Source organism: Ovis canadensis, chromosome 1, assembly GCF_042477335.2.
Source record: "Ovis canadensis isolate MfBH-ARS-UI-01 breed Bighorn chromosome 1, ARS-UI_OviCan_v2, whole genome shotgun sequence".
In the NCBI taxonomy this organism is placed as follows: Eukaryota; Metazoa; Chordata; class Mammalia; order Artiodactyla; family Bovidae; genus Ovis; species Ovis canadensis.
The window spans coordinates 17972865-17983504 of record NC_091245.1 but is presented as its reverse complement, the minus strand read 5'-3'; positions in this window follow the sequence as shown (position 1 = coordinate 17983504).

The window sequence follows — 10640 nt, the reverse complement described above, 5'->3', positions numbered from 1 at the left end:
GATTGACCCGAAGTCTCTTGCGTCTCCTGCATGGCAGGAGGATTCCTTAGCCACTACATCTCCTGGGAAGCCCCAGTGTGTGGCAGATCATTGTATTTAATATGAGTATACCAACAGTCTGCCCATTTCCTCACTGATAACAGTGAGGGTTATTTCTGGGCTTTTGCTTTTACAAATAGCGCTGTTATGAACATTCTTGACCTGTGTTACCCAGTTTATATTTGCAACAGTTTCTCTGGGACAGCAGTTCTCAATGTGGATCCATTAATTCTGAGAGTCCCTGAGATCCTTTCAGGGGACCCCTGTGCGATCATGTTCACTGAGCCATCATTTGTCTTTTTCAAAGTGTTGACATTTCCCCTGAACCAGCAAAAGCAATGATGGGTAAAACTGACAGCATCTTAGTATAATCAAGGAAGTGGCACCAAACTGTAGTAGAAGTTGCTGATTTTAATGAAGCTCAACCATTGAGCACATATCTTTTAAATATTCAGTGTGTCAAAATGGAAGTAGACTTAAGCAGTTCTGCTATGTATCAAGATACAATGGCTTTCTCCAGGAAAAGCACATAAATGATGACTTGTGAGCTGAACTAGCTCTTTACTCATGACCTTCATTCCTACCAAAAAGTATAACCAACAAAGTATGATTATTCAGACTTGGGGACTCGACAGTTGTTTTCTCTAAAAGGAACAAAGGACACTTTGTCACTTCAAGGAAAACAACTGACAGTATTTGTTGCCAAAGAGATTTTATATTTTGGTTGGAAATTAGAAGTTTGGAAAACATTTATCTGCTACTGTGAGCTTAATGGTTTCCCACTAAAAGAAGATTTTCCCGATGAGACTGCTAGTGACCTTAATGAATACGAACTGTGTTAACATTTGAAAGACCTGCACAGTTCAGTGAAGCAGTAAATTCAAATTGACTAATACATGTGTTGACAACCATGCATGAGTAAAAGATAAAATTCAGGATAAGCTAGTGTGTTTTACTGTAACAGTATGAAAAGTTCATTGGTATATAATATATTTGAAAGTTGCTAAAAAGAGTAGATCAAACCAGATAATCCTAAAGGAAATGAACCCTGAATATTCACTGGAAGGATTGATGCTGAAGCTGCAGCTCCAGTACTTTGGCCAGTTGATGCGAAGAGCCAACTCACTGGAAAAGACTCTGATGCTGGGAAAGGTTGAGGGTAGGAGGAGAAGGGGGCAATAGAGAATGAGATGGTTGGATGGCATCACTGACTCAATGAACATGAGTTTGAGCAAATTCAGAGAGATAGTGAAGGTCAGGGAAGCCCGAATGCCACATTCCTTGGAGTCTCAAAGAGTCAGACACGACTTAGTGACTGAACAACAAAAGAGTAGATCTTAAACGCTCTCACCACAAAGAGAAATGGTAATCTCATGTGATGTGCTGGTGGTGGTAGCTACCTTTATGATGGTAATCAGATTGCAATCTGTAAGTGTGTCAAATCAACCTATTGTACACCTCAAACTTATACAATATTATAAACTTATACAATTATATCTCAATAAAAACAGGTGAGGAAAGATAGGAAAAGTTCACTGGTATAGTTTTAGATTCTATGCGGCAATAATTTTTAAGACAAGTGGTAACTTGTCAAGTTTCTTCTAGCATCAAAGAAAAAAAATCCACAATTATAAGAGGTGATTGAAACGTTCCTTTTCCAGAGAACCCTTCTATACTGTTGGTGGGAATGTAAATTGGTGTAGCCACTATGAAAAACAGCCTGGAGTTTCCTTAAAAAGGTGAAAAATAAAGTTGCCATATGATCCAGCAATCCCACTCCTGGGCACATATCCAGAGAAAACTGTAATTCAAAAAGATATATGCACCTCAGTGTTCAAAGCAGCACTATTTACAATAGCCAAGACATAGAAGCAACCTAAATGTCCATCAACAGATGAATGGATAAAGTAGATGAGCACACACACACACTCAATGGAATACTACTCACCCGTTAAAATGAATGACATGATGCCGCTTGCAGCAACAAGGATGGACCTATAGATGATCATACCAGATGAAGTGAGTCAGAAAGGGAAAGACAAATGCCATGTGATGCTACTTATACGTGGAATCTGAAATATGACACAAATGAGCTTATTTACAGAACAGAAACAGAATCACAGACAGGGAGAACAAAGTTATGGTTAACGAAGGGAAAAGGGGGTAAGAAAGGAATAAATAAGGAGTTTGGAATTAGCAGATACAAAACACTATAATAAAATAGATAAACAACAAGGACTTACTATATAGCACGGGGGCCTAGAGTCAATATGCTGTAATAAATCATAGCGGAAAAAATATAGAAGAATAATAAATACATATTTCTATAGATAACTGAATCATTCTGCTATATACTAGAAACTAATACAATCCTGGAAATCAACTACTTCAATTAAAAAAAATTTTTTTAAGAAAAAGAAAAATATCCATATATAAGTGGACCTGGGCAATTCAAGCCATCCTTGTTCAAGGGTCAATTGCACGTGAACTTCCTGATTGAATGCAGTAGCTTGTATGAGGATACAGCTGACTTCTATTAAGCCAGACACAGAAAAAGACTTACAGAAACAGAAAACAAGTCCATCTTTCTCACTAACTTTTTGTTTCAGAAAATAATTGTTTTCATAAAATATGCATGTTAACATGTAATGTGTTTATTATTTTTGTTTTCAAATGAAGCAATAATTGTAATTTAAGTATCTCCATTTTAATTTCTAATATGGTAAGTTTCAAAAAATATAACCCACAGAAACTGAAGCTCTTAGGAGTTCTCAGCAATTTTTAACACACACACACAACTACACCCTTCATGCCATCACTATACCTATCAAAATTGACAATCAGTTCAGTTCAGTCACTCAGTCGTGTCCAACTCTTTGCGACCCCATGAATTGCAGCACGCCAGGCCTCCCTGTCCATCACAAACTCCTGGAGTTCACTCAGACTCACGTCCATTGAATTGGTGATGCCATCCAGCCATCTCATCCTCTGTCATCCCCTTCTCCTCCTGCCCCCAATCCCTTCCAGCATCACAGTCTTTTCTAATGAGTCTTCGCATGAGGTGGGCAAAATACTGGAGTTTCAGCTTTAGCATCATTCCTTCCAAAGAACACCCAGGGCTGATCTCCTTTAGAATGGACTGGTTGGATCTCCTTGCAGTCCAAGGGACTCTCAAGAGTCTTCTCCAACACCACAGTTCAAAAGCATCAATTATTCAGCACTCAGCTTTCTTCACAGTCCAACTCTCACATCCATATATGACCACTGGAAAAACCATAGCCTTGACTAGATGGACCTTTGTTGGCAAAGTAATGTCTCTGCTTTTCAATATGCTATCTAGGTTGGTCATAATTTTCCTTCCAAGGAGTAAGCGTCTTTTAATTTCATGGCTGCAGTCACCATCTGCAGTAATTTTGGAGCCCCCAAGAATAAAGTCTGACACTGTTTCCACTGTTTCCCCATCTATTTGCCATGAAGTGATGGGACCAGATGCCATGATCTTCGTTTTCTGAATGCTGAGCTTTAAGCCAACTTTTTCACTCTCCTCTTTCACTTTCATCAAGAAGCTCTTTAGTTCTTCTTCACTTTCTGTCATAAGGGTGGTGTCATCTGCATATCTGAGGTGATTGCTATTTCTCCCGGCAATCTTGATTCCAGCTTGTGCTTCTTCCAGCCCAGCGTTTTTCATGATGTACTCTGCATATAAGCTGGTTTTAGAAAAGGCAGAGGAACCAGAGATCAAATTGCCAACATCCACTGAATCATCTAAAAAGCAAGAGAGTTCCAGAAAAACATCTATTTCTGCTTCGTTGACTAAAGCCTTTGACTGTGTGGATCACAATAAACTGTGGAAAATTTTGAAAGAGATGGGAATACCAGACCACCTACCTGCCTCTTGAGAAATCTGTATGCAGGTCAGGAAGCAACAGTTAGAACTGGACATGGAACAACAGACTGGTTCCAAATAGGAAAAGGAGTCCGTCAAGGCTGTATATTGTCACCCTGCTTATTTAACTTATATGCAGAGTACATCATGAGAAACACTGGGCTGGAAGAAGCACAAGCAATCCCTTAATATTATTTGGTGTCCAGTCTATGTTCATATGCTTTCAATAATGTCAAACATGTCTTTTTATAACAGGTTGTTCAAACTTGGATCCAAACAAGGAACACACATTGTATTTTGTGGTTAAATTTCTTAAGTGTCTTTATTCCATAATGATTCCTCTGCCCTACACACTTGATTGTTGGTAAATTGTCTTATACAAAGGGCCACATTGTGGATTTGGCCAATTACATTCCTGTGGTAACATTTAATGTATTTCTCTATTTCTCAGATTTCCTAAACTGGAAAGCTGGAAGTTTGATTACATTCAGGTTCACTTCTGAGCTGTGTGACCTGGGTGTGAGTCGTAACCTACTGTATCCCAGGTTCCCTACTAGTAAATTTCTTTTTCTGGCCTCACCACCCAGCATATCGGATCTTAGTTTCCCAGCCAGGGATGGCACCCATGCCCCCAGCAGCGAAGGCTCAGAGCTCTAACCACTGGACTGCCAGGGAATTCTCCTTACTAGTAAAATCTTTTACATTTCTTTGTAATTTTTTCAGGAAAATCAACTTTTAAAAATTTTACCACAGCCTCATATACCAGAATAGTAAATAAACCAAACACTTTTTTTTAAAGGTTATACTCCATTTATAGTTATTATAAAATATTGGCTATATTCCTTGTGTTGTACAATATATACTGTAGCTTATTTATTTTATAGGACTTCCAAAGTGGCACTAATGGTAAAGAACCTGCCTGTCAACGCAGGAGATTCAGGAGACGAAAGAGATACGAGTTGGATCCTTGGGCCAGGAAGATCCCCTGGAGAAGGAAATGGCAATCCACTCCAGTATTCTTGCCTGGAGAATCCCGAGGACTGAGGAGCCTGGTGAACTATCCACAGTAGTTTGTATCTTATTGGTAAATTGAGGATAAGAATGGTAACTCCTTCATTGGGTGTAAAGATTAAATTAGTTAAAACGTGTAAAATACTTAGAACTGTGCTTTATAACCAATGAAACTGTTAGCCCCTCAGTCGTGTCTGACTCTTTTCGACACCATCAACGATAGCCCACAAGGCTCCTCAGTCCATGGGATTTTCCAGGCAAGAATACTGGAGTGGTTGCCATTTCCTTCTCCAGAGGATCTTCCAGACCCAGGGATCGAACCTGGGTCTCCTGCATTGTAGGCAGAAGATGCTTTACTGTCTGAGCCACCAGGGAAGCCAACTTGAAAGCCAGGGATGAAAATAAACAGAGGCAGTCTAAGAAGTGGGAGGAAATGGCAGAAAACAACAACTGATACCCTCAGAAGCACGAAATAAGATCCTGAATCAACAACACAAAAGCAAGAGGCTAACAAAAAGAAAGCCAGGGAACCAGGAAAAACACAGGGAATTAAAATTTTATAGCAAAAAAATGAGCAAATTCAACAGAAAAACTAGAGGGTAAAGTTCAGAAAAATCTCTTATAGAGTTAGAATAAGCAAAGCCAGGAGATAGAAAATAAGAGAAAAAATGATGGGAAAAATGAGGAAATCTAACACAATGAAAATTTCCCGGAATTGAAGACTGTATGTTTCCTGATTGAAAGGGGCCACTGAATACCCACTGTAATGCATGAAAAAGACTAACATTATTATTACTTATCATCACAAAGGTTCAAAAGATCAAGCAGGGAAAATATGTGTCCTAAAAGCTTCTAGAAACAAGTGAACAAACAAAACAGAAATCAGAATAAATCAGACTTCTCAAGAGTCGGCATGCATGCAAAGCTGCTTCAGTCATGTCTGACTCTTTGCAACCCCATGGACTGTAGCCTGCCAGGCCCCTCTGTCCATGGGATTCTCCAGGCAAGAATACTGCAGTGGGTTGCCATGCCTTCCTCCAGGGGATCTTCCCGACACAGGGATCAAACCCACATCTCTTACACCTCCTGCATTGGCAAGTGCGTTCCTTACTACTAGTGCCACGTAGTAAGCCTTCTCAGAGTCTAGCCACATAAAAAGCTAGACAACAATGGATCAATGCCTTTAAAATTCTGAGGGAAAATGATTTCCAATCTGTACCACACCAAACTGTCGATCAAGGGTGACAGCAAAATAAAGCCATTTTTAGACAAGCAAGATTTCAAAAATTTACCTCCCGTGAAACTGTCCTGAGGAAATTACTGGGGAACGAACTCCTCCAAAGTGAGAGGATAAACCACAAATAGGAAGATCCAGGAGACAGGGGATTTGGCAAGAAGAGGAGATGGAAGTCCCCAAATGTGGTTAGGGGAAGTCTCAGGACTACAGTGGGACAGCAAAGCCAAGAGTACAGCTTGGAGTGTGAAAAGGATAAGCCTAAGGAATGTTTTTTTCTTCAAGGGAAAAAAACAGTTGAAATATATTGGATTTTTGTGACCAGATTACAAGACATTTTACAATCCTGATGGAAAGTTTATGGCATGATTACTAGTAGATGCATAGATAATTACACAAAGGAAAAAAAAACAGACAATTTTTGACTCCAGGGTAAAAAAAAAGTTGCTTAATAAAATGAATGAAATATTAATACAATATACACTGTAAAAATATTCTACAGTTATATTCATGTAAACACTGACTCAAGCAACCAGGGAATTGGTAGACTGGCCAAGACTCTGTTGATAGTTGAGAGACACAGAGAGAGAGAAATTATAAATTCATGGTTGAAGAACAGAGAGGGGACTTTCACTCCCTCCTGGCTCCAGCCTTCACCTTCCTGATGAAGAATCCCAAACCAGTACCTCCACACCTATGACTCTCTGGAGCCCTGTGCTTAGTGGACACCTCTTGCCTATCGCCATCTGTAAGTATAAACTAGCTCTCTCTCTCTGTATTTCTCTCTCTCCCTCTCTCTCTCTCACTTTCTCTCTCTCTCTCTCACACACACACACACACACACACACACACACACACCTCTGATTGATCCTCTTCCTCATCCCTTCCCAAGCCAACTCATCATACCTTCACTTTTTATCAGTGGTCCACTGTTTCTCCAACCTTCCAGTTTAGCTTTTCCACTACTTAATACTCTATATATCCAGTCTGTTTCCATTGGCTTTATAAAGCCTTCCAAAGGTCCCTGCCATGTCTCCAGCTATAATCTAATCCAGATTTATACAAATTTTATAAACTGTACAATGCGATAAAAGTGTAAAAAAATATAAATCTTGCTGAAGTTTAAATGTTCATTGAAAAAAATTTGGAAAATACAAAAAAACACAGAGAAAATAAAATAATCTCCACTCAAAGTAATTTGAATATGCAATTTGATGTGTTTCTATCCAGCCTCTTTTTCACAAAATGAAATGATAAAACAAATATTGTGACTATGTTGTATATTTAATATACTAAATTTATATTTAATATACTTGTCATGTTTAATATACTAAAAACATTTAAAAATATTCTTCTATGTCACTATAATGGCTGCATAGAATCCCATTTTAGTTATCCTGTGATTTACTTAATCAATCTCTATTTATAAATATTTTGGTTGTTTTGGTTTTTTACTCTTACGAATAGCTCTGATTATTTAGTTAGGATAACTTAAAAGTGCAGTTGTTGAGTCAAACGTTGTGCTTATTTTTTTTTGTTGTGATTTAAAACACCCACATAAAACTTACCATCTTAAATCTTTTTTAAAAATTTTAAATTGAAGTATAGTTTATATAGAATATTACATGTTACAGGTGAAAAAATTTAGTGATTCACAATGTTTAAAGGTTATATTCCATTTATAATTTATACAACATACTAGCTATATTCCCTGTGTTGTACAATATATCCATGTAGCTTATTTATAATTTGTACCTCTTAATCCCTTACCTCTTCTTGCCCCCTCTTCATCTTCCCACTGATTACCACTAGTTTGTTTGCAATACTTGTGAGTTTGATCCTTTTTTGTTATGGTTACTACACTATTTTATTTTTTAGATCCCACATATGAGTGATATCATACAGTATTTGTCTTTTTCTGTCTCACTTATCTCAGCATAATATCCTCCAAGTCCATCCATGTTGTTGCAAATGGCAAATTTTCATTCTTTTTTTTTTTTGGATTGAGTAGTATTCCGCTGTATATATGTACCACACCTTCTATATCCATTCTACATCCGTTCATCTGTTGATGAACACTTAGGTTGTGTCCAAATCCAAACTGGCAATTGTAGACAATGACACTGTGAACATTGAGGTGCATGTATCTTTTTTAATTAGTGTGTTCATTTTCTTTGAATATGTATATCCAGGAGTGGAATTGCTGGGTCAGGTGGTAGTTTTATTTTTAGTTTTTTGAGAAACTTCCATATTGTTTTCCACAGCGGTTGCACCAAATTACATTTCCACAAACAGTGTACAAGGGTTCCTTTTTCTGTACATCCTCAATAATATTTGTATCTTTTTGATGATAGGCATTCTGACAGATATTAGATGCTATCTCATTGCCATTTTAATTTGCACTTGATGAAAATTAAAGAGGAGAGTGAAAAAGCTGGCTTAAAACTCAACATTCAGAAAACTAAGATCATGGCATCTGGTCCCATTACTTCATGGCAAATAGGTGGGGAAACAATAGAAACAGTGACAGACTTTATTTTGGGGGGCTCCAAAATCACTGCAGATGGTGACTGCAGCCATAAAATTAAAAGACGCGTACTCCTTAGAAGAAAAGCTATGACCCACCTAGACAGCAAATTAAAAAGCAGAGACATTACTTTGCCAACAAAGGTCTGTCTAGTCAAACCTATGGTTTTTCCAGTAGTCATGTATGGATGGGAGAGTTGGACTATAAAGAAAGCTGAGCGCTGAAGGATTGATGCTTTTGAACTGTGGTGTTGAAGACTGTTGAGAGTCCCTTGGACTGCAAGGAGATCCAACCAGTCCATCCTAAAGAAAATCAGTCCTGAATATTCATTGGAAGGGCTGATGCTGAAGCTGAACCTCAATACTTTGGCCACCTGATGCAAAGAACTGACTCATTTGAAAAGACCCTGATGCTGGGAAAGATTGAAGGCAGGAGGAGAAGAGGACAACAGAGGATAAGATGGTTGGATGACATCACCTACTCAATGGACATGAGTTTGAGCAAACTCTGGGAGTTGGTCATGGACAGGGAAGCCTGGAGTGCTACAGTCCGTGGAGTCTCAAAGAGTTGGAAATGACTGAGCAACTGAATTGAACTGAACTAATGATTAACGATGTTGAGCATCTTTTCATGCGCCTGTTGGTCATCTGTGTATCTTCTTTGGAAAAATGTCTATTCAGGTTTTCTGCCCATTTTTCAACTGGATTGTTTGGTTTTTTGATATTGAGTACATGAACTGTTTATATATTTTTATATTAACCCTTTATTGAACATGTCATTTGCAAATATTTTCTCCTATGTCTTTTGATTTTGTTGATGGTTTCCTTTGCTATGCAAAATATTTTAACAACTTTGCACTTGTGTGTTACTTTTATTTCCTTTGCTTTAGGACATAGATCAAAAAAGTTGTTACAATTTATGTCAAACTTGTTATGCTCATGTTTTCTTCTAGGAGTTTTAAGGATTTGGGTCTTATATTTAGGCATTTAATCCAGTTTATTTTTATATATAGTGTTAGGGAGCATTCTAATTTCATTGTTTTACATGTAGCTGTCCAGTATTCCCAGCATAAATTTTTGAAGACACTGTCCTTCCTCCATTGTATATTCTTACCTCCTTTGTCGTAGATTAATTGACCATAAGTGCATGGGTTTATTTCTGGGCTCTGTATACTGTTCCATTGATCCCTGTGTGTATTTTTGTGCCTATACCATACTATTTTGATTACTGTAGCTTTGTAGTGTAGTCTAAAGTCAGAGAGCATGATTCCTCCAGGTCTGTTCTCCTTTCTCAATATTGTTTTCACTATTCAGGCTCTTTTTTGTATCCATGCAAATTTTAAAATTACTTGTTTTAGTTCTGTGGAAAATGCTCTTGGTATTGCGATAGGGGTTGCACTGGATCTATATTGCCTTTGACAGTATGGTCATTTTCATAACAGTAATCCTTCCAGTCCATGAACATGGTTCATCTTTCCATTTGTTTGTGTCTTCAATTTCTTTCATCAGTGTTCTACAATTTTCCAAGGGCAGGTCTTTACCTCCTTAGGTGGGTTTATCATTTAACTATTTTTTAAGTGTGCAGTGCTGTGGTATTAACTATTTACACTCTGTTGTGCAGCTGATCTCTAGTACTTTTTCATCTTGCAAAACTGAAATTCTATACCCGTCGAACAGCTTCCCTTTTCCCCACCCCAGTCTGTGGCAATCACCATTCTACTTTTTTAAGAATTTGACTACTTTAGATATCTCACAAAAACAGAATCGAGCATTATTTGTCCTTTTGAGGGGTTATGCTCATTATCAAGGCTTTTGCTGTGCAGTGATAAACTGGCTTCTCAAAAGGTTGTGATAATTTACATTTTGATTGAAAGTGTATGAGTGTCCATCAGGCTATACTTTCACTGCTGCTTAGAATCCCCCTTTTGTTTCGATTCTTGCCTA